This window comes from Larus michahellis, chromosome 24 (assembly GCF_964199755.1).
Source record: "Larus michahellis chromosome 24, bLarMic1.1, whole genome shotgun sequence".
NCBI lineage: Eukaryota > Metazoa > Chordata > Aves > Charadriiformes > Laridae > Larus > Larus michahellis.
Genome location: NC_133919.1, coordinates 3,576,362 through 3,599,534, shown reverse-complemented (window position 1 = coordinate 3,599,534; position 23,173 = coordinate 3,576,362). Strand labels below are relative to the sequence as shown.

At 58.7% G+C, this 23,173-nt stretch overlaps 1 protein-coding gene across 15 annotated transcripts in view; it reads left to right on the top strand.

Moving 5' to 3' along the window:
- Positions 1 to 23,173, top strand: part of MEF2D (myocyte enhancer factor 2D) — a 107,395-nt gene that overhangs the window by 33,303 nt on the left and 50,919 nt on the right. For 10 of the 15 annotated variants that reach the window (XM_074566258.1, XM_074566270.1, XM_074566267.1 and 7 more), the window contains exon 2: positions 13,822 to 13,891. The exons of 1 other annotated variant lie outside the window; for it this stretch is intronic. The gene's annotated coding sequence lies outside the window, so the exon portion shown is untranslated. Of the gene's footprint in view, positions 1 to 29; positions 281 to 13,821; positions 13,892 to 17,768; positions 18,096 to 18,218; positions 18,589 to 18,891; positions 19,045 to 23,173 lie in introns of those variants that run through there. 4 more of the 15 variants (XM_074566257.1, XM_074566262.1, XM_074566261.1 and 1 more) reach the window with 4 other exon arrangements.

The following is a 23,173-nucleotide window of genomic DNA, read 5'->3' as shown; positions in this document are numbered from 1 at the left end:
GGCAGGGAGCCCAGACTCCGTAGGAACTCAGAAATGCTGCAGATCCAAGCCCCGGCTGCCCTCTCGGTTTCGCAATCCTTTGGTGCTGGAGAGGGGGGGAGAGAGAGAAGGAATAAAATGGGAGGGGATATTTTTTTTTTTTTTTTTCTTTATTAGAGATTTATAGACTTTCCCACCAGTAGGGACAAGGAGCCGGAGCCGAGCGGCCAATTTTTCTGCAGTAAGTTTCCAACACGGCTCGTCTCCGGCCTCTGCGAAACCCTCGGCGGCTTCGCCTACGGTGGGTCGGGTTGGTTTAATTTTTGGAAAACCATCGGCGCTGCCGGCGGGGGCGGGGGGGCGGCGGAGCTGCTCGGTGCCGGCACCCGCGGCGCTGGGTTAGGTGTGATGCTAATGGCTGGGAAAAGAGCTCAGGTGGGCTTTTTTTTTTTTCTTTTTGGAGCCGTTAAAGCCTTTTCTCTACCTGTTTGTGCCGTCGCACGCAAACTTGAGCTTCCCGGTGATGCCGCCACCGGCGCCGGTGGCTGCGGTCCCTCCGCTTTGCCAGGCTGGGCGCTGCCGAGGCTGCCGCCTTCGTCCCCCTCTGCCCTTCGGCGTCTCGGGGTTTGTGGTCCATTTATTTTTAGGTAATTGCAGTGTCCGGGCTCTGAAGCCGCCGGTCGGTAACGCGCAGCCGGACAAGGGAGGTGTTTTGTTCGCCGGGGGCGGTATTTGAAGCAGATGGGTTTTTTTCCGGGCGAGAGCCACCAGCCGATGCCGCAGCCGGCTCCTGTCCCCCCAGATGCCACCACGCTCAGGACAGGGTGTGAGAGTCCGGCTCCGCACCCACCCCCAGGAAAAATCCCCCCTCCTAGAGCCGTGCGTGGGTGAGGGCTGAGTCCTGGCAGCCCTGGGCCCAATGTCCAGTGATTAATGGGATTACATTGGTGCTCCTAGCGAGTTTTTTTTGTTGTTTTTTTTTTTTTTCATCTGGTTTTCTCAAGACTTTTTAAGCAGAGGTGGGGGTGGGAGGCCGGGGCTGCGTCGCGCGGAGATCTGATTAGATAAGGGGGAGCTGCCTGTGAACAAAATTCCTACCGGATAATTATTTATACCTCCATCTGCGTCACCAGTAAACATCTGGATCCGCTCCAGACATCTTCATTTGATTTGTTTTGGAGTCTCTCGACAGGGATGTTTCTCAGATCCCCTCCCCACCTCCCTTTCGTCGCCCGTTTTTGGCCGGTTCGGCTGAAATTCAGGATGACCGAGCCCATCCCTGCCCCGCTCAGCGCCAGCCCCTCTTGCCCCATCGCCCCCGGGGCGTTCCCTGCTCTTGGCGCTGCTTTAGCGAATCCCCGGCTCCTGGAGTCCCGTGATGGGATGAGACGCGCCGTTGCCCTTTCTGGGAAGGGAAAAGTTTCTGGTGTCGGTGGTTGCGGGAAAAATCCGAGTGACCCAAAAAAAAAAGCTCCCCCCCCCCGCAAAAGCAACCCCAGATGTGTTGCTTTCTATTTTAAACCATCAGCGTTTGATTTTTGGGGGGGGAACCAGACTCCTGACCTTTCGGAGCGCGTGTGGGGCTGGCAGTCGCGCCGAGCTCTCCGAGGCCGGGGCTGACTTCTCGCTCTGTTTGTGTAGAGCCAAGAAATTAATATTAATAACTTTCCGTGAATGAGAGTTGAGTACCTGCTTCCCTGGGGCTCCTTGGAAAGCTCCGGCTCGGCCGGATAACATCAACAGTCATTATGAACGGGACCGAGAGCATCGCTCGGGCGCAGCTGGGATGCAGATGGGAAGGGACTGGTGTGGGAGGGGAGAGATGAAGGAAGCCTCTGGCTCGCTTTTAAAGCGCCTGGGGCAGGGCTTTCAGGCGCCACGAGCAATTTTATTTTCTTTTTTTTTTTTTTTTTTTTTTTTTTTTTGTCCCTGGTGTTCCTCCATCCTTTTTTGTTTTTTTTGCAGCCCCGGCCCCTCTTTGCACGGCTGCGTCGGAAAAACCAGCCCGAATCGCCGGAGCCGGCGGCGAATGTTGAAATCCGGGGTCTCGCCTCTGCCGGGCCCTCGAGAGGGGAAAACAATAAAAAAAAAAAAATTAAATAAATAAAAAAGTTTCAGTGCTGCACCCAGCCTTAATCTCTTTAAACTGTATTTCGCTAATCCTTCATTAGGATCTCATTGTGAGCTTGTTATCCCGTTAGGGCTTAGAGCCGCGCGTGGCGGCGTCGCCCGCAGAGCCGGGGCTGCAGCGTCCCCGCCGGCGCCACGTGCTGCGCCGGGACGTGCCGGGTGCCCGGCTGGCGTGGGATGGGTGCCCGGCTGGGGTGGGATGGGTGCCTGCGGCTCCCTCCCGCTCCCACCACCTCCTGCAGCTTCAGCGCCATCCCCGCTTGCCTGGTTCATCTCTCCTGGGACATTCCCACTTTTGGGGCTGGGTTAGTAAATCCCCAGCTCCCGGAGTCCCGCGACGGGGCGAGAGCGGCGTTGCCCTTTTATCAGAGGGAGAAAGTTTCTGGTGTCGGTGGTTGCGGGAAAAATACGAGTGAGTGCAAAAAAAAACCCAACACAACTCCGCCATCCCGGTGTCTTTGGTGTGGACTGCGGGGGACGTCGTTGCTGTTTGGCTTCTGGGGTGTCGGTGCTGGGGACGGGGGTGTGTGTAATGTGAAGTAGAGCTGGTTTTGCTGAGGTTGGGTCCTCCTTAGGAGCTTTTTTGAGCGTCCCGGTTGCCAAGGGCAAGGTTTTAGCCGGGGTTATTGGGTGAGCTCGCGGGAGGCGACCCCGGATGGAGGGGGGTGAGCTCGGTGCACGCTTAAACCCCTTCCCGCTGCCACGGGAGCCTTAAAAAGGGCATCGGCCGGAGCCGGCGTGCCGCCGCGGATTCCTTCCCTTAGCGAGCGGCCGGTTTCCCGCTGGGAGGCTGGAGCTGCTCCCCTTCGCTTGGGCATCCTCCCCATCATCCCATCCTTCTCGGGGTGACGGGAAGAGCTCTGCACCCCCTTTTTCGGAAGCCGCGGGGGGTGGCGAGTGCGTGCCGCTGGGCCGCGGCGCGGGGGCCCTCCGCGAGCCGCTCGGCATCAGGCGCCGGTCCGCGGAGCGATTGCAAAAAGCAAACCAAAAACCGCACACCCCCACGCTCCCACATGCGCCGGCAAACGAGGAAGCGAGCGCGCGGGGGGACAAGCGAGCAGCCGGAGCTGAGGCTCGGTTTTATTTGGTGGAAAATGAAAACCATTGCGGCAACAGAGAGGGTACCTCAGCTTATTTCCCACCCCCCCCGCCTCAAAAAGAAATAACAACGTGGGATTTTTATCTTCCCTGGTTTTCGTTGTGGTGTAGAAACGTGGCTCTGAAGAGGAGGGTGGTGGGTAAAAAAATTGCTGCCTGTTTTAGTGCTTCCCTCCTCCTGGCTGGAAGGTCTCGCAGGACGTGGACGTCTCCTCGCCCGCTCCTACGTCCCAGAGCCAGAGGGGTCGGGAGAGGGGAGGTGACTCCTCCGGCATTGCGAGAATGAACCGGGCTCCGTAATTGCTCGTGCTTTGCTCCGCAGGCTTTGCTGGCGGTTCCAAGTTTAATGCCCGTTTATTTGCCTTCAGGCTGCGGAGCGTCTCTGTGGGGCGAGTGTTTCGTCAGCCGATGGGGCACAGTGAGGGGCCGGTGGCATCGCTGGGGGGTGGGAGACGGAGTCTCCGCATGGAACACTGAGATTCCCAACATAGGACTGAGCGACTTAAATGCCTGTGATTCTATGACTTTGCTTCTCACATTTATTTCTGCAGCCGGCGCGGCGCTTGTGCCGGGTCCTGCTTCCCTCCGTGGGGCTTCCCCTCCGCGCTGGAGCACAGAGGAATGGGGGAATGAGCCGTGATGGATGCTCGTTTTTATCCTTCCAGAAAAAGGGGAATAGCGATGTCTGGGAAGCGCCGGCTTCGCTTTCACCTTGCCTTTGGGGGTGCTGCCGGCCGGGGCCGTGCTGCGGGGAAGGTAGAGCTTTTCCAAGCGTTTCTCTCCCCTTTTTCCTGTGCCTATAATTAGCCCTGGCTCCCCGCCACCATATACTGCACGATCCTGGAAAGAGGTCATGGCTTTGCTGAAATTCTTGGGAACGGAGCTCGCCGCTGCAGCTGGGAAAGCGGTGCAGTTTCCAAGCAGATAAGAAATAGGGCAAATGCGACTCTTTTCCCCGCTGTAATTTATGGGCTCTGGGCACGGCATCCGACGGCCGCCTCCTCCCCGCTCCGGCTCTCCCCTTCCTCGAGGGAACGGTAAAAATGGGTGAAGAGGTTCAAACCCATCCTGCCCCGCTGTGCTGGATGGCGGCGGGGGCGAGGAGACCCCCCCCCGGCTTCTCCCGGGTCTTGTTTTCCCCTTCTCCGTCCCATCCAGGGTCCTGCCAAGGCTGGAGAAGGAACCAAACCCCGTTCCCGGGTGTTTTGCGGTCCTTTCCACTTCAAAAACGTGCCCTTTTTATGAATTTCCCAGGAGCGGGGCTCCCTTTTTCAGCATCTCGGTGGTCTCAAAGGGCTTTTCCAACCTCAGCGATTCCATGATCTTCAGCCAGGTGGGGAAGAGGACCCCGATTTTCTCCCAAAAGGGGGCAAAGCAGAGGGGTCTGCTGGGGCTGGGGAGGGTTTTCCTCCCTCTGAACCCTCCCGTGCAAAGTGGGGGAAAAAACCTCAAAGCGAAAAGAGTATTTTTAAAAGAGAAAACTCCCCTCTTCGTAAAGGAGAGCAAGACATACGTCAAAATCCCCCGTTGAAAAGTTTCCCAAAGCTCTGCTATTGTTTCTCCAGCGCTGTACAGCAATTCAGAGAAAAAATCGGGATAAATACGACCAAAAAGGACTGGGATGGAGAGAGCAAGGGCTCCGGTTGCCCTCCTGGCCAGGGCTCCACATGTGCAGCGTGCCGCCGCCGAGCCCATCTTCCCTTTCCAACGAGGGGATTAGCTAAAAAAAAAAAAAAAAATAATGAGGGAGATTAAAAAGCAAAACACTTTCCATTTGTTTTAATTGGCTCCGGGGCCAGAGACCGGCTTCTCTCCCCTCCCTTTCGCATCCGAACGCTGCGATTTTCGCTGGACGTGACAGGACAGCGGGGCTGGGGGTTTAAGGGGGAAAAAGCCCTTTTGCAGCACCAAGAGTTTTTGTGGCCGTTGCAAGACTTAAAATCCCCTCTTTTTCTCTCTTTTTTTTTTTTTTGGCATTTCCCCCGGTGCCGGCGTGTTCATTCTGGGGTTGGTAATTGGGATTTTTTTTTCCAAGGGTTTATCGGGGCTGAGCCATCAGAGGGAGGTGATGCTCGCACCGGCCACGGGTCGGTCGGGGAGTGGCAGGGCAGTTTCCTATGGGTTGGTGCCGCTTGGTGGAGCGGTTACCCAAATTACACAGAGATTTCTGGGTTTTTTTTGTTTTTTGTCTCCGTAGGTGCCTATAAAATCCCCCTTCTGCTTTCCCCTCGCAGCGCCGTACGTGGGGGGTGGTGTAGGAGTTGCTGACGACGGCACCGAATGTGCAAGCGTTTCTCTGCACCTCGCTGGAGAGAAATATTTTAATCTTTCTTTTTCTTTTTTTTTTTTTTTTTAAATTAAAAAAAAAAAAAAAGGATCTCTAAAAACGCGTATTCGAAGTTTGGGGAGTAGGCGCCCTCCCCGCGGAGATTCGCTGGGGGTGCAAGGGGTCTGGGGGCCTGAACCTGTAGATTTGGTGGACTTTATTCTCAGGGCTGATTTTATTATAGATATTTATTATTATGTATGTATTATTACATATTCATTTATTATTCTCGGGGCTGATTTTTTGGTATATTGATTATTTTATTATTATATATTTGCTATTATATGTTTGTTTATTATTCTCAGGGCTGATTTTACTATATAATTCTTATTATATATTCATTTATTATTCTCAGGGCTGATTTTTTGGCATATTGATTATTATCTATTGATTATTATATATTATTTACTTATTTATTCTTCTCAGGGCTGATTTTACTACATATTTGTTATTATGTATTCATTTATTTCTCCCAGGGCTGATTTTATTCTCCAGTTTAGGGTTTTTTTTCCCCCCTCTGGGGTTTTGGGAGGGTGGCAGAGGCTTGCTCCGTCGGGACGTGGCTCCCGCTTTTCCCCAGGGTTTTGCACCAGGGTTTGGGGGGGGTTCGCACCAGGGTTTGGGGGGGGTTTGCACGAGGGTTTTAGGGGGGGGTTGCACGAGGACTTGTGGGTTTTGCACGAGGGTTGGGGGGACAAAACCCCCTTTTTTCCTTCTCGGCGCTGAGCAGCTCCTGAGCAGCTGGGATGCGGCTCCCGCTTTTCCCAAGGGTTTTGCGCCAGGGTTTGGGGGGGGGTCGCACGAGAGTTTGGGGGGGTTGCACGAGGGTTTTGGGGGGGGTTTGCATGAGGACTTGTGGGTTTTGCACGAGGGTTGGGGAGGCAAAACCCCCTTTTTTCCTTCTCGGGGCTGAGCGGCCCTCGCTCCTGCTGGGCCGGGCCCCACGGGGGGATTTAGTGTGGGGGCGATGGTGGGTGCTGGGGAGGGGGCGAGGCGAGGGGGGTGTGGGAAGGTGCCGGTGCCTGGGGGGGGCCGCAGCAGCCCTGGCCGAGCTCGGGACACACAGGAGGGTCCGTAGCACAACCCGGAATTAAACGCAAATCTCCCCAGCGGCCCGTGCCCGACCGCGGGGCCCAGGCCTCCCCCTCAGCACAAGGAAGGCCTTTTTCTTTCTTCTTCGCAAATCGCCCTCAGAAGAAGGTTTAAAATAAGGTCTCGGCTTCCAGCAAAGGAGGTGGGATTTTCCGGCGCGGTGGCTGTCACCCTTCCCCAGGGTTGGGGACAGCAGCGGGGGACACGCGCAGTTTTTCCTGGTCCCCCCCTTCCCGGTCGAGGTTTTTTTTTTTTGGGGGGGGGCAGCCCCTCTGCCAGCCGAAGGCGTCACCTCATGGCAGCCGGGAGGGGACTTGGGACCTGCCACCGCGAGCAGACGGAGGGTTTGGACTCAGGCGAAGGTGTTTGTTTGGTTTCCATGGGGAGAGGCCGGGCGGCCACCCCGGGAGGCCGCGGCCATGCCAAACGTCCCCGCGGCCGGCGGGTGCTGACTCAGGCGACGGGGCGGTGAGGGGCCTGGGTTTTACTCTTAATTATGGCGATTTTTCTCCCATTCCGGCGTACAGCCCCGGCTCACCACACCTCACCCGATGGCCCTGGAGTTTGGGCCCGCCGGGCTGTGCCGGTGGCCGGCCTCGACGCCAGCAGGCACTGGGGCACTCGGGGAGTCGGCAAGTGCTTCATCACCCTGGGCAAACTCCCCTGGGGGTCTTCCCAAGGTGGGAATTGTTGCCAAATAGGGGGTGATGGGAGATGGCACCGGCTCGGTGGCACCCTGCGTGCGTTGCCATGCCAGGCACACGCATGGCAGCTCTGTGAGCCCTTAGCGTGGGTCCATGTCGTTGCCATAAACATGCAAGCCCAGCATTGTGGGCCACGGACCCATGCGGATACGTGCCCAAGCGCACCCATGCGTGCAGGGAGCTGTGCCCAGCGCGCCGGGATGGGGCTGACGATGGAATCCCTTCCGGCATCACCCGCCTGCTCCGGGCACCCGCCGCCCTGGCCAGGGCCGTTGGCGGGAGGCGAGGAACCGAACTCGGGGTTGATTTTCTTCCTTGTCATCTGTGTCGGTCAGTGGCTGTGGAGCGTGGGTGAGAAATGGCAGGGTTGGTGTGTCCCCCCCGACCCCCGCTGTGCCTCGCCGGGGGTTGCGCCGGGATGCGAAGCAGCTGCAAAGTGGTGGCAGAGGATTCGTCCCCGCCGTGCTGCAGAAAGGAGAGCCAGAATGGGATCCGTGGCGTCTGGGGAGAGGCAGGACAGGTGTGTGTTTGGGGTGGGGTTGTCAGGAGGATTTGGGGGGGCAAAACGGCTGTTGGTGCTTTCTCTGCTTTACCTCTGCCTTGCAAATGCCAGGAGGAGCTGGAATTGCAAATCCAGAGTAGCTGTTACTGCTGCTGGAAAGCCTCCTGTATCCCTGGAGCAGTACCGGGGCCTTTTGTGCGATGCCCCGGTGGGTGCCAGGGGACACAAGAAGGGTGGGGGCACCCACGCCCCCTCTTGGCACCTCCACGATGGGTTTGCGCATGCGCTGTCCTGGGCTGCCACGAAATCGCATAAAATTAGCGAAGGAAAGCAAGCAGCGGCTGCTCGTGTCAAACGTGGCAGGGGCCGGTTGTACCCGTAGCCATACTGGGCTAACTGGTGCCATCGGGCCCCAGGACCAGTGCCAGCAGGTGGCAATGTGGCCCGTAGCATGGCCTCCATCACCGGGGACAGGGCAAGAGCTGGGTGCTTGGGGCAGCACCCACATCTTGGCATCCCTGGGAGCCCCCGTGATGTCCTCGGGTGTTTTGGCGTTGGTTTAGGCTCAGGGTCCTCCTGGTGCTGGTGGGTGAGCGGGATGGGACAGGGAGGGAGGTGAGGGGCTTGCTCAGGGCAGGTAATCGGGCTTTGGCCTGGGGGGCGTTTGTGTTCCCAGCTCTGCTCTTTGCTTCCCCTCTCCGTGCCTCAGTTTCCCCACGGTGCTGGGAGGCAGTAGGATCCCCCGGCGCTCGGCTGATGCGCGGGGACATCCTGCGGCGCTGCCAGCCCTGGGACGAGCTCTTGGATTGGGGACACGCAAACTGGAGCCTGCCCAGATGTGGACACCTGTGTGCCGAGGGGTATTTCTGCTCCTGCCAGATGTGCTGGGCACAAGGGGACAGGTGGCCCAGCTGCGCAGAGAGGGCAGAAGCAGGGTGGGTGCTGCAGCGGAGACCCCCGCGCCCGTCCCTCCTCCCACGCTTCCCCCGGTCCCCCCGCCGTCCCTTGGTCACCGGCGTGGCACGGTGCGTGGCTTTGCTCCGAAACCCGTGCCGGTCCCCGTCCCTCCTGCGCCTCCCGGCCGCCCCCGCGTCCATACAGCTGGAGGTTTCACTTCTGCATCTCCGCTGCCCAAGGGGGAACTCAGCCGGCGAGACCGAAACTCGGTGGCTCCAACGGTCGCACACGCGCACCGTGTGTGTGTCCCCCCCCACCTCCTGTCACCCCCTCCATGTCCCCCATGTCCCGGCAGGGCCGGTGGCCGCTGTCGCAACACCTGCGGTGACGGCTGTGCCCCGCGCTTGGCTGCCCTGACCTTTCCTGGAGCACGGCTCGGCAGGGATGGAGGGCGGCCACCCGACACCCGGCCAGGGGCCGGATTTGGGCAGGGTGCTGGGACCCTCCGTGGGGACAAGGTGCCCTGGAGGAGCGGGGAAGCGAGCCCCCCATGGCAATTCCCACCCTGCCTGGGGCTGGGGGCACCTTCAAGCCATCCCCGTGCAAGTGTTGGAGGAGCAGCGGTGATGGTGGCACCTTGTGCACGGGGTGGATGTGTCCTCAGCACGGCTGGCTTGTGCCATCGCTCTTGTGCCATCGCTCGTCCCTGTGCCGTCATGCCGGGCAGCCGAACATCTCCTGCCGCTGGAGGTGGATTTCTCCCTCCTGGCTCCCTTTGTCACTGTGCCGGTGGTGGGACATGGGTGCAGGATCTGGCACGATGGGCGGTTGGTAGCCGCGGTTCCTTGTGGCTAATGCCGCTAATTTTGGCTAATGCTGGTTGCCAGGACCCCCCGAGACTGACGTGGCAGAGCCCCGGGAAGTGGGGTCTGGGGGTCATCCCAGTTTGGGGGGGGGGGGTGTCCACGTACACCCGGTGAGTGGGGTTGGGAGCCCGGCGGGGGGAAGTTTGGGTTTGGCATCCAAATGTTTGCGGCCCCGAGCCCGTTGCTAGAGGAAACGTGAAAAAAAGGGGAAGGAGAGATTGCGGTCGGCCGCTCTTCCCCTCCGCAATCTGCGCCTCCCTCTTGGCCCCTTTGGCTCCGCTTCAGCCCAGAGGAGCCCCAGAGCGGATGATTTTCCCCTCCTCCCTCTCCCCTGCTCCCCTCGACTTTCCCCCCGGCTGTTCCAATGTCCCCATGGCATCTGCGGGACGCCCTGGGGTCACCGGCACCCCGAATCCAGCCGGCAGCGGCCAGGCTTCCCTTCGCCTAGCTCACGCCGGCGGCTTAATTAGCTGGTGATTGATCTAATAACGGGGCCGGGAGCTCGGTTGAGTGATTTGGCGTCTTCCAGCCTTCTGCGCGCGGCCAGGATGGGGTTTGGTTGAGACCCTTCCTCCGCCGGCTCAGGGGGATTATTTATTTGGGGGTATTACGTCTATGTATGATGTAGTCAGCAGGGTGTATAGATATATATATACACATATATACAACCCCATATATATATATGGGGTTGTATATATTTGGGGAATATCTAGACGAGGGTATGTATATTTGAGGGGTTTTATATATATATATATGGGAAGAAAAAAAAATATATATATAATTGGAAAAAACCTGTATATGGGGGGAAAAATATGTGTGTGTATGGGAAAAAGATATATGGGGAAAAAATATATGGGAAAAAAATACATATGGGGAAAAAATATATGGGGAAAAAAATATATGTGGGGAAAAAAATATATGGGAAAAAAATATATATGGGAATATATATATATTTGGGGATATTAGCAAAGGCTGCTGTGGCACAGGGGCCGCCAAGCACCAGCTGAGCCCATATCCAGGATAGTCACCGGGAGCCATCCCAGCACATCCTCCGGGATCTTTCCGGGCAGGTTGGAGCAGCTCCACCAGCCCGACCACAGCAGTTAAAAAACGGGGCATCCCAGGAGATTCTGTGTGTGTCCCCCCCCGGCCCCCCCCCCGCCCCGGCGTCAGGGTTTTTCTGCTGCTCTCGGGGGCAGATCCCACCCCGAGGCGTTTTGGTTTGTCGCTGGGCGAAACCGAAGCTTCAAACAGGAACGATTTTAGCGTCTGCTCAGCATTTCTGTCCGAAAACTGGACAAAAAGATTGTCTTCTCTTTCCCCCCCTTTTCCTCCCCTCCTTTTTTTCATTTAGAAAGGGGAATTCACTTGCCTTTGCTGCCTCCATCCCTCCCCTATGTGGTGATTCCCCCCCTGCTCCGCTTTTAAAATAACAGAGCGTTTTGAAAACATGATACTTTTCCCTTTTCCTGGGCAGCATTTCTCTCTAAAAGAAAAAAAAAAGCTTTGAAGGCAGGTGGTGCCATGGCGGTGAGAACTGGGGGCTGCACAGGGTCCCTTGGGGGTGCTGGTGGCACCGTCCTGGTCTCACCGTGCTGCAGTGGGTCAGACTGTGATCCCTCGAAATCCCCCAGAATCCGGGCTAAATACCCTGAGAGCCATCCTGCCCCCCTGCCCAGGTTTCCCACCTCGCCGTGGCTGCTGGAGTGTCTCGGCAAAGCATGGCAAAACTCGGCATTGCCGTGAGTCTTCACGATCTGGGGCTGAGGCCGAGGGCTGCATGGTGGTGTCCCGCCGTCATCGTCGTAGCAGCTGGGGGTGATGGAGAGCATCTGGGAGCCGGGGATGTAGGCTACTCTGAATAACCAGTATATATATGGATATTTTTGCTGTCGGTGCCTGGCGTGGCTCTACCGGCTGTCCCGTGATGGTGGCGTGCAGACTGGCACCGCGGGCACGTGGCTCCGGGTTCAGGTGGGATGTGAGCAGAGATCCTGCATCCCACGGGGATGCTCCTGGCTTGTCTACCGGCATCCCCCACCGAGGCGGGGGGGACAACTCCGTGAGGTCTTCCTTGGCCGCTGTGTCCCCCCGTTGCATCCCAATGGGATGGTGACGGTGGCCCCACGTCCCCCTGAGGCAGGCGGGGATTCGGTCGCCCGGAGCAGAGCCAGCCCCGGGCACAGACCTGAGCCACATCTTCACACATCCTCCACCCAGCCCACCGTGGTCCCCGGGCCCCACGCCAGGGCGGTGGCAGGGTGCGTGGCGCTCTGCCAGCAGCTCCGCAAGGCGCTGCCGTGCAGAGACCAGCAAGGGCTGCTCCTACCCCGCGCCGGGGGGGTGGTGTCGAGAGACCCTTTGCGTTAAACACCGTGGCAGGGGTGCAGTGGTCCCGCTCGTGCTGACATCTCCACCCCTCGGAGCCGGCACCGGTCCCTGTGGGAACAGCAGGGTTTGCACTAAGGACAGCCCGTGGGGTCCCGGTGCGGTGCGGGGGGGGGCTCGTTTGCAGAGAAGCAGCCTCTGACCCCCGAGTTGGCGGCTGAAATAAGGCAGAAAGTGGAAGTGCAGGTAGTGCCGTCCTTTGTCCCGGCTGGGAGGGTGGCACTTGCACGGTGTCCTTGTCCCCACGTGGGATGGTCTTTTTTATTAAGGGGAATAAAGGGGTGGTCCTTGGCGGGGGGGGGCAACAGGTTGGTCTGGGCATTAAGGGGTGCAAGCAGGGCAGTAGCTGGATCCTTCTCCCCGCTGCTCTCCCATCGTGGAGGTGACAGAGCCAGGTGCGTCCGTCTGTCCCCATGCTGGGAATCCCTGCGGCCGGTCCGTCCGCAGGACCCCAGCTCGCGTGGCGCGAGGTTTGGTGCCCTGGGGGGAGGCTGGAAAGCTGCTTGTACCCCGTTTTTTTGGGGGGCGTCCCCTTTGCGTGGCTCCTCAGGGAAGGTGCAGCCCCGGCCGGAGCCACGCGCTCCTCGCTCCAGTTTTGTTCAGCCTGAATTTTGTAATGTCAGGAAATGAGTTGGCCGTGGGAGGGGAGGCAGCCGGGGGGGAGGAAGGCTGGTTTTGTGGTTGAGGCGGAGGACGAGGACGCCGGAAAGCCGAGCACAATTCCTCGCTCTGCTGCAGGCGCCGGGGGTGAGGCTGCAGCTCGGCTTCGGGAACAGGAGCTCGTGGTGCATTCGGAGAGCCGGGCGCTGGCCCCTGTGCCTCAGTTTCCCTTTTGTTCAGCGGGGCAGGCGCCGTCACATGCCGGATGGTGACAGCCACCTGTAGATGAGTGACGAGCCCAAGGCTGGCTGAAACGGCAGAGGTTTGCCGCCTGGGTCGCCTCCCATCTTTGAGGGGCGAGCGAGATGAATTCAGCAGCCGCGTTTCCTTCTGGGCTGCGGCGTTTTGTCCTGGGCGAGGGCGGCTCTGGGCTGCGCTCCCCGGGAGAAGGCATCCGAGCGCGCAGGTCGGGGATTTTCCCCATGGGGTACCTGCGAGGGTCTTCACTGAGGTCACCAAGGTCTCTTCAAACCTGGAACGACTCGCTGCTGGGCTGCATCTTGTCCCTTGTTCATGATAATTTTTGGTTTACGGTTGTTTTTGTTTTTCATTCCTGAGCTCTTTTTAGTTTCTTGAGGGTAAATTTCGACTAGATCTAAGCAAGAAATGTTTTATGCTGAGGGTGGGGAGACCCTGGCCCAGGTTGTCCGGAGAAGTGGGAGATGCTCCATACCTGGGAACATTCCAGGCCAGGTTGGCTGGGGCTTTGAGCAGCCTGGTCTGGTGGAAGATGTCCCTGCCCAGGGCACAGGGGTTGGACTAGATGGCCTTTAAAGGTCCCTTCCAACCCTATGATCTTTTCCCCCGATCTCTTTATACCTGTCTCTCTTGCTCCGCTTTCCCGCCTTTCTTTTGCCATCCCTCAGGTTCCTGTATCCCAGCTCCACCTCCAGGCACCAGGATGCTCTCTGCATTTCGTAGCCTCCGGGCTCATGGTTGCCTTGCAGGAGCCCAGAACGGTCCCACTCGGCCTTTGCAGCCCTCACAGTGACGCTCAGGGTCAGGGCGGTGCAGGAGGGGACCCCACCAGCTCCTGTCCCCTCAGCCAGTGCTGCTGTGGGGGCAACCGGGAGCCCCTCATTGTCCCCTCTGGCCGGCTGTGCTTGGATGGGGTGTGCGGGGAGCCCTGGCCTTGCCTCCGTCCCCTCAGACTGATGGCTGCTCGCTTTTTTTTTGCAGTTTGATTGAGGAGCGGTGGCCACAGCTCATCCTCTGGCAGGAGCAGAAGATGCAGGAGTCTGCGTAGCAGGTAGGGGGGAAATCCCAACCCTGGGGCTCTCACTGCCCTCCCCCTTGAGTTCGCTTCCCATGGGCTGTGCGTCTCCCCGAGTCCAGGCTGGGGGTGAGGAGGGGACCCCCAGGGAGGTCATCCCTTGGAGGTCATCCCCATGGAGATCAGCCCCATGGAGGTCAACCAAACGGAGTTCATCCCCATGGAGATCACCTCCATGGAGGTCGTCCCCATGAAGGTCATCCCCATGGAGGTCATCCCTATAGAGGTTGTGGAAGTCACCTCCATGGAGGTCATCCCTATAGAGTTCATACCTGTGGAGGTCACCCCCATGGAGATCATCCCTATAGAGGTTGTCCCCGTGGAGATCACCCCCACGGAGATCACCTCCATGGTTGTCCTCGTGGAAGTCACCTCCATGGAGGTCATCCCTATTAGAGTTTGTCCCCGTGGAGGCTGTCCCCATAGAGGTTGTCCCCATGAAGATCACCCCCATGGAGGTCACCCCATCTGGATGTAGCTCAAGGGCTCAGACTCCCAAATTGGTGCGGGATCTGACCCTACAGCTCTGCTGCAGTGGCAGGAGGAGCAGTGGGTCCTGGTGCCGGGGGGGCGGCAGGGAGCACCCTGCCCAGCTGCGCACCCCTCTCTTGCTGGTGGTGCGAGGGGGTCCCGGTGAGTGGAACCGGACACCAGAGTCCCCAAAGCTGGTGTGGGGCAGGGAGGTGGCACCCGCTCGAGGTCCTGCAGCCTGGCACCCAACAGTGGGTGCCACCACGGTTCTCCAACACCCGTCATCCCCTTTGCTTCACCGCCTGGCGCAGCTCTGCCGGGTCCTGGCTGCGGCCGCGGCACTGATTTTGGGGCAAAAGAGGGGCATTGGTGCAAAGGAAGGTTTCTCTGCTCCGGTTTCTCCATGGATAGACGAGGCTTGTGGCCAAACCCACTATTATTTTCTCCCTTGTGTTCCCCAGAGATAAGGTGCCATTGGGAGAGGGCCCCGCGCCCGGGTTTTCACCCTTCTCGACCTTCTTTGCCTGTTTATTGCTGTTACAGTAAATGTTTGCGTCTCCCGTGTCTGCAGTGAGGTTGTGGTAGAGACAACGCCGCGGGCCCCGTTTTATGAGGGCTCTACGGTTTCGTGTAATGTATCTTCTGTACCTGATATTGAAATCAATAAAAGGAAAGATTTTAAAAATAATCTGACCCCAGCTCCTGTAAGGAGGGGACTCTGGGCGCTGCTTAGCGAGCAGTTTTGCTGGCTGGAGATGGCTTTTTAGTGCCGGAGAGGAGGCAGGTAATTTATTTGGAGGCTTGGTGCTGGGAGATGGGGAGAGCGTTCGCCGGTTCCTCCGCAAGGTCAAAACCAAGGGCTTCATAGAATCATAGAATGGTTTGGGTGGGAAGGGAGCTTAAAGGCCGCCTTGAAGATCATCTCATGCCACCCCCTGCCCTGGGCAGGGACACCTCCCACCAGCCCAGGTGGCTCCAAGCCCCGTCCAACCTGGCCTTGAACCCCTCCAGGGATGGGGCAGCCACAGCTTCTCTGGGCAACCTGGGCCAGGGAGGCTCACCGCCCTCGGAAGAAGGAATTTCTTCCCCACATCTCATCTCAATCTCCCCTCTTTTGGTTTCAACCCATTCCCAACGTCCCGTGGCTCCCCTCCCTGCTCCAGAGTCCCTCCCCAGCTTTCCCGGAGCCCCTTGAGGGACTGGAAGGGGCTCCAAGGTCTCCGCGGAGCCTTCTCTTCTCCAGGCTGAACCCCCGCAACTAATTCACCCTGCGGTTGGTTATGCTGATGGAAACCAAGAGCAGCTCCACGGGCCCGTGTCGGGGTGGGAGCGGTGGAAGGGCCGCACTGTGTCTCGGTGGTGCTCGGTTTGTGCTGGAGGAGAGCGGGGCCGGGCGGGCTCGGTTGGGTCCATCCTGCTGCCGTTTGGCTGAATGCCGGCTGCTGGGATGGGACCGGCTCCGTTCCGCTCACTTCGGGTACAAGTAAATACCAGTGGCAGCGTGTACGGTGAATGATGAAACGGAGCGTCGGAAGGACGGGGCTGTCTGCTGCGGGGTGTGGGGGATCGCGGTGGTGGGAGTGGAGGGCAGGACCCTCCATGAGCATCGCCGTCCTGAGGCACCAGGTACCTCCCCGGCCAAGCGGTGGCAGGATCTCTCTGTAATTAAACATGTTCTCCCCAAATCGCTGCTGGAGACTGGATGCTCAGCCCCACCGACTCCATATTGACCAGTTGCACTGGGTCCTTATTTTTCAGGTTGACAAAAATTCTTTTTTTATTTTTTTTTTTGTCCTTGCGCAAAGCCCCGTGCGGGCACAGAGATTTGAGCAGGGGAGGAGCAGTTGAGCGATTTTTGCAGCTGCATAATTGCTCGCTCCGAGGAGCCGGGCATCAAGTTGGGAGGAGGATTTCGGAAAAAGCATCTCTGGGGGCTGCTTTGAAACTTGTCGCCTTTGCTCTGCGAGCGATGGGAGCCGAGCAATTAGAAGAGCAATATCGACCCTGTCTCGGAAGCGTGCGACGACCAGCATCGGGCGATTGAATCCCGACGAAGCCGCGTCCTCACGTCCTGCGACGTGCAGCATCGCTGCCCGCGATCAATAGGCATTTTGTCTTCCTGAGGCCGGCCCCGTTTGAGGCGCACCAGGAAAACCTCTCTCTGCCCAACCGCATCTGCTGCAGAAAACTCTTCTAGGGCCTGTGACCTTAATTGAATCGACTCTTTCATGTCCTGAAGACGCTCGTATCATCTCTCTGCAGCCATGCTTGGTAAATCACGTGGCCGTCACCGCAGGCACACGCTGCCGGGTCTCTGCCAGCCTGTTTCTCTCTCTTGGTGAGATGTTTTGCAGCCCGAGGCTCATTTCCAGCTGCTTGGGAAGAGCCCTTGGGTCGCCAGGTCTGCTCCTCTGCTGTCTGAGGCCTTGCATCAGCTTCTCTTGGAGGTTTAATCACAGAACCATGGAATGGTTTGGGTGGGAAGGGACCTTGAAGACCATCCTGTCCCAGCCCCTGCCCTGGGCAGGGACACCTCCCACCAGCCCAGGTGGCTCCAAGCCCCGTCCAACCTGGCCTTGAACCCCTCCAGGGATGGGGCAGCCACAGCTTCTCTGGGCAACCTGCGCCAGGGGCTCACCGCCCTCGGAAGAAGGAATTTCTTCCCCACATCTCATCTCAATCTCCCCTCTTTTGGTTTCAACCCATTCCCAACGTCCCGTGGCTCCCCTCCCTGCTCCAGAGTCCCTCCCCAGCTTTCCCGGAGCCCCTTGAGGGACTGGAAGGGGCTCCAAGGTCTCCGCGGAGCCTTCTCTTCTCCAGGCTGACCCCCCCCAGCTCTCTCAGCCTGTCCTCCCAGCAGAGGGGCTCCAGCCCTCCCAGCAGCTCCGGGGCCTCCTCTCTGGTGGAGACCGGAGTTTGCAGCACCTGGGTTCCCCCCATGCTCTGTATGTGAGTTGTTTGTGACCATCACCACCCTCCTTATTTCCAGGGAGAGCTGGCAAAAACGGGCCAAAAACCCCCACTTCTTGCCCCTTTCCCACTTGGGGGGACCCTGGGGCGGGTGAAGCCGTGGTTTTGTGCCGCCCCATGCGGCTGCTGAAAGGCGATCGTGCTGCTGGAGGTCACCTCTGAACACCCCGCCGAGCCGGGTGGCCTTTTCGTGGTCACCGCCCTGCCTGCGCCTTGGTTTTCTGAGCTCATCCGCTATTTTGCCACTGAGGTTGGGGAGAAGTTGGGGGGGGGGGGGGCGGGGGGGAGAAAATATCTTCAAAGCCCTTTTTCCTTGCCGGGGGGTGTGGGGGGGGAACAGCCGATGGTCAGAAACGTCATCTAACCGTGCCGACCCCGCGGCGGGGCTCGTCCTCCCCAGGGTCAATCCCCACGGTGGCGTGTCCCCGGGCTCGGGGTGGCGGAAGAAGCGAGCCCGGGGGCTGCTTTCGGCAGCTGTTGGCAAGCGAACGGCTCCGGCCTCTCCCTTCCCCCTCCGTAGGCTTAACCACCACCTCCTGCCGCCGCATCTGCCCTTGAGAGGCCACCGAACGCCCCGAAGAGGGTTTTGGGGGACTCGGGGGCCGGCCGGCGGTGACGGTGACGGTGACGGCTGCTCGGGGTGGCCGTGGCCAGGGGACAGCGGTTCCATCCCCGCGCGCTTCCTCCCGGCCGCCAGCGCGCAGCAGCCCTGGAGAAGGACGCAGCCACCCCGGCTCCTGTAAGTACCTCTCACTCTTTCCACTGGAGAGTTAAAATTAGCAACTTCTTTTTTTAAAACAGGCGTCGCTTTAAACCTTGCCAGCCCAACTGGGTTTCCTTTTTATTCCCCCCCCCCCGCCCCAACCCCCAGGCTCTTTTTCTCTTGATTTTTTTTTTCTATTTATTTTGTTGTTATTGTTGAATGTACGCGTGCGCTTTTTTTAAAAAAAAAAATTTTTTTTTCTCTCCCCTCTTTTCGTTCCTTCCTTTTTTTTTTTTTTTTTTTTTTTAAAACACGGGTGACGCTGCAGTGTCGGGGCTGGAGTTTGGAGCCAAATAAACAGCCCGGCACACCCCCACCACCCCGATCACCTTACAGAGCCCAGCGCCGAATTTAGAGCCCTTATCTATTGTCAGCCTCCGCGGCCGCCGCTGCTCTGCCGGGGCAGGGGAGTGTGGGGGGGTTGTTTGCCCCAAACCCCCCTTTTTTGCTCCTGACACAGATCTTCGATGTGAGTGTGCCTCTAATTCTCTTTTATTCCCCCCCCCCACTCCCTGCTTTGTGTTTGTGGCAAAGCACAAAAGTGCCCGTAAATCAGGACCCGTTGGTTTTTCTCTGCGTGGGGAGGGAGGGAGGGAGGAGGGGGGCATTCCCATGTTGGGAGGATCAGCGGCGTGGCGAGAGGGGGAAACTGAGGCACGGAGGTGGGGACCTGGCTCGCCGAGCCGGGATTTCCTCCTCTTACAATAAAAAGAATCCTAGACGAGTGAGGAAAACGCAGCAGGATTGGTGCCTGGCCGGATAAAATCCGTCCCGTTGGGGAAGCTCGCGCCTGCTGTCCCCCGCGGCGGGGACGATGCCGGGGATGGACGCGGGTTGGAGGGTGACACGGCCACCGCGGTGCCGGGACGGAGCTGGGGGTCGGAGGTGGCCGTCCCAGCCCGGATCTGCGAAAGCAAACAGGAAGGCGAGCGGGGACCGTATTTACTCGGCGGGGGTGGGGGGGGAGGTTATTTATTGTGGTTCCTCCGAGGTTGGTACCGGCGATTTTTAACGCCTTCCTGCTCGGTGCCATCGCCTTTCCCGGCGTGGGGGGAGCTGGCGGCTCTGAGCCGGGTACCACCATCGCGCCGGGGCTCTCCCTCCTGCCCCTTCTCCTCTCTGAACTCTTTCAGAAAATTTTGGTTTCCTCTAGAGACCAACCCGGCCTGGCCCGGCCCGGCCCGCGCGAGGGATGGATGTGGCGGGGCTGGCACCGGCGCTGGGCTTGGCCCAGCCTAGAAAAAGCTTTTTTCCGACTTGATTTTTTTGTTTGTTTGTCTGTTTGTTTTTCTTTTTTCTTTTTTGTGCTGTTACTGCTGTGGGGCTGCCCAGATCCTACTTGGGGTTAGAATTCATAATGCTGATAATCCTCATGTCCACTTCTGTGAAAATTAAGGTGCAAAACGTGGAGGAAGGGGGACGGCATCCCTCCGAAGCGCTTTCGGTGTTTCTCTCCCAAGATGTGGCTCGTGTGCGCTGCCCTGGCTCCGATGCTCGTGGGCGACTTAAACGCAATGGGGCCGGAGGATAAATTTCACTCTTTGGGCTAAACCCAACCCTTCAGCCGTCGCTGGGGGTGGGCGAAGGGGGTTGTCCCCTCTGCTCGACTCGGGGACCCCGTCGGCCCCGTTTGGGGACAGGGGTTGGGGCCACAGGGCTTGTCCCGGGCTTCTGCTTTCGAAACCAAAGGTCAGCGGTGGGAGCCCCGATGGCTGCAAAGCCCTTTCCTCCTCCTCCTCTTCCTCCTCTGGCATCTCTTTTGGGCAAAAACTTGATTTGGGCAGCTATTTTATTTCTTTATTTTTATTTCTTTGTTTTTATTTCTTTATTTTTATTTCTTTATTTTTACGTCCCCACCCTTGAGCCAAAAATTTGGGCTGAGATATTTTCATTCCTGCCCGCAAACTCCCCCCTTCTGAAAACCACGCGTTCTCTCTCGCCCTCTTTGCAAACGTGCAGGAAAAAAAACACAACCAAATGCCTTATTTGGGGTTTTTTCCCCAATTTTTTCCTTGTTTCAAGAGGATTCGTGACTGGTGTTTATCCGCGCACTCATGATGATCCCCAGGCTCTCGCCTGCCCTCGGGGTCTGTCTCCTCTATGCCGCAGGAGCATCCCAGCACCTTCCCTGCCGTCCCTCTGCAATCCGTGCTGGGACCCGCCACCAAACCCTTTGGGATGCTCCGGCGCGGGCGTTTGGAGGCTGCCAGACACCTGGGATGCAGCCACGCTTCTGGAAAGTGCCAAATTTTGGCATTTCCCGCAGAGGCTGGGCATCCCCGTTGCTCTCCTGAGCATGGTCCGTCCCCCACCCGCCCTGGTTTGCTGGGGACGCCCCAGGTGGGCATCACCCCCTCCCCGCAAAACCCCAGGGCTGGCCGAAATCGCCACCCCTCCGGCACGGGGCTTTTGGCACAGCCGTAGAGAAGCGTTCGACTGGTCAGGACTCCCCAACACCTAAATCCCGCTAAAACACAAGCTTTGGGTGGGTTTAAAAAACCCCGACTTTTAAAACGGAATGATTTTCCCTGCCGTTCCTGGAGGACGGGGGCTGGATGAGTCCGTCTCTCCCTGCTAATTGGGAGCCGTCACCCGGCGGGTCTGGCCGGTGCTGGCCGTGGGGTTGGCGTGGTTTGGGTGGCCCGGCCGGTGCCGGGGAGCGGGGAGGCGAGGATTTGCACGCCTGGGTGTAGAATGTGGGTCTTGTGAGCGAGCGGCGACAGCTGAGCGACAGCTGCCCGGCTGGATTTCGGCCGCCTGACGAGCCGGGGCCGGATCCGCACCCACCCGCCTTGGCTGGCCGGCGGGAATGCAGGGTGAGGATCCACCCCCCTGGGCATCCCCCAGTCCCAGCAGCCGCGAGTCACGCCGGGAACAAGGCGCCTTGAGCTGGTTTGTGCCCCCCGCCCCAAATCTGGGTGCCCCACGGTCCCCGGGGTGCTCCAGCCATGCCATGCCTGGGCACCGGGTCCCCGGTGCCAGCAGCCAACGTGGTGGCTGATGCAACGTTATTTGGGTGCCAGGTTGGAGCCGCCGTGTTTTCAAGGCAGTGCAGGAGAAAAGGAAGTTAAATGCGTTTTTGCTCCGTGGCATCTCATCCCGGTTCCTCCTGCTCGCTTAGAGCGAGTTCGGTTCGGGTTCAGTGCTGACCGGAGCCCGGTCCGTGCCCCTCGGTGGGCTTCGGTGGCTCCTTCTCCTCTCACGGCACTTGGGCTGCAGCTCTTGGGGCCAAGGGACCCATCTTTCTGCTCGGTTCCTTGTGCCCGGGGCCTTGATCTGTGCTTGCAAATCATGGTCTCAAATAATTAATGCTGTTTGTGGACCTTTGTTTGCTTTCTTAAAAAAATTAGCAGTGTCTGGTGGTCAGCTTTCAGCTGTTGGATGGCAGCATGGCTATGGAGCAAAGTCTTTTTTTGGGGTGGAGGTGGCGGGGACGTGGTCAGATGGATGGGCAGATCCACCTCTGAGAAAAGCAGATGGCCACGATGTTGGTTTTTGTGGTTTTGTTTCCAGGTTGGAAGTGCCAGGGGCTGGTGGGAGCTGCAATGGTTGAGTCTGAGCACTGGGGTGGAGGCAGGAGCCTGGTCCTGCCCGTTCCTGGTGGTTTTGGCCAGATCTTGCCCATTCATCTCTCCAAGGGACTCTCCGGTGAGCTCTGCTCCGGTGTCACCCTCCCAGTGTTCAATGTTGCCATGTCGATGGCCAATTAAGCTGATGGGCTCTTATCCTTCTTCTCATGGTCAAGTGGAGCTGCCGACCACCATCCCCTTCCCAATGATGGGGAGCTCCTGGCATCACCAGCTTCACCAGCTCCTCCGCACCCCAGATGGACTCTGCAGCCCCTGGGGAGCCCGGTTACTCCTCCCTGCCTGGGAGCTTGGGATGTGTAAACCCTGGCTGAGAGCGTGGGATGGGGCAAGGCAGGAGCAACATCTGCTTCTACGTGGCCTTTGCGTCTTTGGAGCCAGCGGAGGTGATGGCTACTTTGGGCATGGATGCAGTTGGTGGCCAGGAGATGCAAATAAAAGCAACAGCCCCGTGACTTTTGGCGTTGCTGCTATTACTCACCAGCGCTGGGGGGTGGGGAAAAAAAAAATAGAAGTGGTTTTGGGCGGCTGGTTTGAAGGATCTTGGTGGCCCTTGGGGAAGGGCTGAGCCTTCGGGAACGGTGCTGCTGGGGTTGTGTGCCGGGGGGGAGGATTGTGATGGAGGGAGGATTGTGATGGAGGGAAGATCATGATGGAGGAAGGATCGTGATGGAGGATCGTGATGGAGGGAGGATCGTGATGGAGGATCATGATGGAGGGAGGATCATGATGGAGGGAGGATCGTGGTGGAGGGAGGATCGTGATGGAGGATTGTGATGGAGGGAGGATCATGATGGAGGGAGGATCATGATGGAGGGAGGATCGTGATGGAGGGAGGATCGTGATGGAGGATTGTGATGGAGGGAGGATCATGATGGAGGGAGGATCGTGATGGAGGATCGTGATGGAGGGCCGACCTCCGGGATGGCGCTGGGGGTCTCCATCCCCTCGGCCCCCCTGGTGCCCAGGCTGAGCCCGTGCTGTGCTTTGCGTGCAGGAGGGTCTGCAAAGCTGCTCTTGGGTGGCCCTTCCCGGGTGGGGACAGGTTCCCCGGCCATGTTGTTGGGGTGGGGATGGAGAATTGTGCCACGCTGCCCTTGGGCGAAGGGGAGGTGACGGCAGGAGGCCCTGGCTGGCTGCGGAGGACGCATCCCCAGTCCCATCCCGTCGGCCCGGGAGGGAAGAGGAGCATTTCCCCCGGGACAGTTTTGCTCTCGGCTGTGTCCCGTGGGACTGCCGTGGGTTTCCATTGCTCTCGCTGGTGGCTCAGAGCAACCGTCGGGTCTCATGGAGTTTCCCCCTGGGTAAAACCCTCCGCGGGGAGAGAGCTGTCCCCTCTGCTCTGGGGGAAATCCCGTCCCCTTGCATGGAGAGCCCCTAAATTCCCTGCAGGAGGGTTTCACGCTGCTGAGCCACCCCTGGGGACCCCGTTCCCGTGTCCCGGCGGTGGGATCCCATCCCCCGTGC